General features: G+C 38.4%; 1 pseudogene; it reads left to right on the top strand.

Moving 5' to 3' along the window:
- The first annotated feature begins 2,949 nt into the window (after positions 1-2,949).
- On the top strand, positions 2,950-3,544 carry LOC101345554 (60S ribosomal protein L17 pseudogene; annotated as a pseudogene).
- The last annotated feature ends 1,455 nt before the right edge of the window (positions 3,545-4,999 follow it).

The following is a 4,999-nucleotide window of genomic DNA, read 5'->3' as shown; positions in this document are numbered from 1 at the left end:
CTTTTATAATATATTGCTAAATATTTCATATTTTTGAAGTTATTATAAATGGTATTATTTTTATTTCTGAATGTTTCTTGCTAGTACATAGAAATGGATTTTTGTACATTGCTCCTGAATCCTACAACATTTTAGTAAATCGTTTTTTGGAGCCCTGGTGGTGCGGTGGTAAAGCATTAGGTTGCTAACCAAAAGGTTGGCATTCCAAATCCACTAGCCGCTCCTTGGAATCCCTATGGGACAGTTCTACTCTGTCCCATAGGGTTGCTATGAGTCAGAATCAACTCGATGGCAACAGTTTGGTTTGGTTTTAGTAAATGTTTCACGTGCACTTGAATGTGCATTCAGCTGGTTTGGGGTGAGTGTTCCATGAATGTCAACTAGGTCAAGGTGATTAATAATGTTGTTAAACTGTTCTATATCCTTACTGATTTTCTGGCCACTTGAAGTTCTTCCATAGTTCCCTGTTGCTCTGTTTACTTTTTTCAGTTATTTTTCTCTCTATGTTTTATTTTGGAAAGTTTCTATTGCTATGTCTTCAAATTCACTTTTTTTCTTCTCTTCTGCATTGTATACCCCAGTCATTAATCTTGTCGATCATGTTTTCTTATCTCAGATATTGCAATTTTCATCTCTGAGGATTTAATCTGGGTCTTTTTATATCTTCCATGTCTCTATATAATATGGACATTCTTTCATCTAGCTTCTTGAACATACAAAATACCATTATAATAACTATTTTAATATCATTGTCTATAAAATCTATCATCTTTTTTATTTCTGGATCAGTTATGATGGTTGGACTTTTTTTTTCTTTATATAGATTGTATTTTCCTGTTTCTTTACATGCCTGGTAATTATTTATTCAATGTCCAACACTGAAAATTTTACCTTATTGGATGCTGTATAGTTTTGTATTTCTAGAAATATTACTTTTTGTTTGAGATGTAGTTAAGTCATTTGAAAAAGAGTTTGGTCTGTATTGGTCACACTTTTAAGCTTTGTTGGGCAAAACTAGAGCAACATTTGGTCTAGGTTAATTTTTTCCATGTTTGTGGCAAGACTCTCTTGCTTCTCTATGTGATGCCCCATGATTTATGAAGTTTTTCTGTCTGGCTGGTGACAGCAGACATTATCCTCAGCTGTATGTGAGTTTTGATGGTTATTCCTTCTTATTTTGTTGGTAGTTCTTTTTCTGGCCACATATAATTTCCTCACACACATGCTCTGACAAGCAAGCTGTCAAATACTCGAGACGGACTCTTCAGATTTCCCAGAGTTCTCGCTCTGTGCAACTCTTTCCTCTCTGGTGATTTGCCCATCAGACTGTAGCCACTTTGGCCTCTCTGCACTCTCAGGTCTGTCTCTTCAACTCAGGCAACAACTGGACATTGCCTGGATTCCTGCTCCCTGCACTGTAGCTTAGAAATTGTCCCCAGGTAGTAAATTGTAGGAATCCTATGGCTCTTTCTTTCTTTTTTTTTTTTTTTTTCCCATCTTAAACATTTGGCTGCTAACCATAAGATCAGCAGTTCCAAATCACCAGCTGCTCCTTAGAAACCCTATAGGACAGCTCTACTCTGTCCTATAGAGTTGCTATGAGTTAGAATCCATGGGACGGCAACGGGTTTGGTTTTGGTTTCAGGAATTACTATCTTTTATTGTCTGATGTCTAATGTCTTGAGATCTATAGTTTCAGATACTGTGTCCAGCTTTGCTGGTTTTGTTATTTCAGGTGGAAGGGTCAATCCAGTCCCTGTTACTCCACCTTGGGGGACAATGAAAGTTCTGCATTGGATTTGGATAGAAAAACATTTCAATCATTGGTATGCCGAATCCAAGTAACAGTTTCATTGGGGATCATGAAAGCTGTTATCCATATGATGTCTCCTACCAGTGTAACATAATGCAAATTAAGATGATATCTCACCACTCATACCTAAATAATTGAGACACAGAAAATGATGTTGTAGTTAATTGGCCCTAAATTATTTATCTATACCATTCAACAACAATAACCTTATGCTGACCACGGAATATTTTTCTCTTTGATTTCTTTGGTCACTAGAGAAAGCATATTCATTCTAATATAGCCGGTTAAAATCTTCCCATTATAGTATAGACAATTAATGGAATTGGCTGAACACATGGTTTTTTATTGTCAATTTTTTCACATTTACCCACTCACTGCTGTTGAGTATATTCTGACTCATAGCGACCCTTCAGAACAGAACAGAACTGCTCCATAGGGTTTCCAATGCTGTAAATCTTTACGGAAGCAGACTGCCACCTCTGTCTCCCACGGAGCCGCTAGTGGTTTGGAAAACCTGACCTTTTGGTTAGCAACCGAGCATTTTAACCACTGTGCCACCAGGGCTCCCTTTCACATTTAAGGAATTATAAATTTTCCTTGTTACTTCTTCTTCATTCTTCCACCTAATTATGTATTTCCTCCATAGAGTGTAGTGTGAGTTTCAGGCTGACCATAAAATGATTCTCTAATTACTTTTTATTCTCTGCTCTCCAGAAAAATAAAACCCTTGAAACATGTTAATGGTTTTGACTGTAGATAGCTCACCCCTTACAGCAGGCCAGAGCACGGAGCCTTACTGCTCTCATGACTGGCCTGTGTGAGGCAAGCACTGCAGGCAGCACAGGGGAGCCAATCTCTTCAGGCAGAGGGCCAGGGGGGCTTGTGGGAAAGAAGTGAGCCAATCCGTATTTGATTTTCATTACCTATGATTCCTAGTAATGATGACATGATACTCATCTGAGATGTAAGGCATCTCCCATTTCAGCACTTAACGTGCTGCCCCTTCTGCACAGGGGCATAGCGGACACTCTGGCAGGAAGGGAGAAGAGAGGAAACACAGGTGACCTGAATACAAATGCCCCAACAGGAGCTCAATAGAGAAGGACAAAAATATTTTTTGCCCTCTTCCCGTAAGCGGCCTGAGGTGATCTAGCAAAATGGTGCACTACTCACTTGACCCAGAAAATCCCACAAAATCATGCCAATCAAGAGGTTCAAATCTTCGAGTGCATTTTAAGAACACCCATGAAACTGCCCAGGCCATCAAGGGTATGCATATCTGAAAAGCCACCAATTATCTGAAAGATGTCACTATGCAGAAGCACTGTGTGCTGTTCCGACGTTACAATGGTGGAGTTGGTAGATGTGCCCAGGCCTAACCGTGGGGTTGAACACAGGGACGGTGGCCCAAAAAGAGTGCTGAACTTTTGCTCCGCATGCTTAAAAATGCAGAGAGTAATGCTGAACTAAAGGATTTAGATGTAGATTCTCTGGTCATTGAGCACATCCAGGTGAACAAAGCCCCCAGGATGCCCCGCGGCTCCTTACAGAGATCATGGTCGAATTAACCCATCCATGAGCTCCCCTTGCCACATTGAGATGATCCTTACTGAAAAGGAACAAATTGTTCCTAAACCAGAAGAGGAGTTTACACAGAAGGAAAAGATATCCCAGAAGAAACTGAAGAAACAACAACTTATGGCTTGGGAGTAAATTCAGCTTAAAATAAAAGTAAAAAAAAAAAAAAAAAAAATTGCAGCACTTTCCTTCTTTTATTTTGTGCTTTATGTATTTACTTATGATTATGGGGAGTGTGGTAATAATAATTAAATTCTGAAACAAGATATTTAAAAAGTATAAAAGTGAACATCTAAATCCTGTAGTGGCCAGTATACTCCTAGATAAGAGATGAGGAGAAAAAGCAACAAAGCTTTCACTGATATAAATCTTCCCTTTCACCATTTTTTTCTTCAAAAGTTTAAGTAGCCCAGCTTCTCTTTGGCTTTCCTTGGCTGAGCTGGTTCCTTCTCTCAATTTCTAAAGCACTTGATATCTGCTTCACACCACATAGTAAAGCAGAGTTATCTTCACAATTACTTGGCTACTAAGTTATTCAAAAATATTCAAACTACTTTAAAATACACTCATTTATTTATTTTATTATAACCACAACTTTGCTTGCCTGAATGCACCACTCTTAAGATTTCTGGGACTTGTTATGGACTACAGTGGTGGTATTTTTCCTACTTGCTGATTAACATATTCCTTCTAACATACTTACTATTTTGCTTTCTCTGGTTGTATAAGAGTTTAATATGTGTAATCTTTTTCTCCCCAACAAGAATGTAGAATCTGCAGTCAGTGTAAAGAAGAAATCTAGGCTTACTAAGCTCAGTGGTGGTTCAGTGGTAGAATTCTCACCTTCCATTCAGCAAACTCAGGTTTGATTCCTGACAAAGCACCACAAGCGCTGCCATCACCCATCTGTCAATGGAGGCTTGCGTGTTACAATGATGAGTGGGTTTTAGCTGAGCTTCCGGACTAAGACAGACTAGGAAGAAAGGGCTGGCAATTAACTTCTGAAAATCAGCCAGTGAAAACCCAGCATGGATCACAACGGTCTTTCTTCTGTTCTTTCTTTCATTGACATCTTAACAACCAATCATGCAGCTGATCATGGGTATGGTACAGAACAGGGAAGCGTTTCCTTCCATTGTGCATGGGGTTGCTATGGGTCAATGACTGATTGGACGACAGCTAACAACAACAGGGTCTTCTGAAAAGGAGATTGATTAATATATAAGAACTGCATAAAAGTTCTTGACATCTGTTAATTTGCAATTATGTTTTCTTTGTTGTAAAACCTTCCAAACAAGAAGATCCAGCATATTTAAAGTAGAAAGGCAGAGGATATCCGGCGATTAGCCAAGTAGGGTGGCCATAAAATCTATTTAGAGAGTATAAGAATATTAGAATATAGAGTAGGTAGGGAAGATAATGTCGGAGGGAACAAAGTTGTTTGGTATAGAGAAACTAGGAACTAATAGAGCAGCTTATTCAGCATTCGTCTCTTGTCATTTTTATGGTTAATTTTATATATTCTAAATATATTCTTCTCTACCTGTATTCAGATTAGGTCTATATGAAATTTTTAATTGAATTTTATCACATTTTGTTGTAGGTTGG

This window comes from Trichechus manatus, unplaced genomic scaffold (genome assembly GCF_000243295.1).
Source record: "Trichechus manatus latirostris isolate Lorelei unplaced genomic scaffold, TriManLat1.0 scaffold00078, whole genome shotgun sequence".
In the NCBI taxonomy this organism is placed as follows: domain Eukaryota; kingdom Metazoa; phylum Chordata; class Mammalia; order Sirenia; family Trichechidae; genus Trichechus; species Trichechus manatus.
Note: the sequence above shows the minus strand (reverse complement) of the source record. Positions and strands in the feature narration are given on the sequence as shown.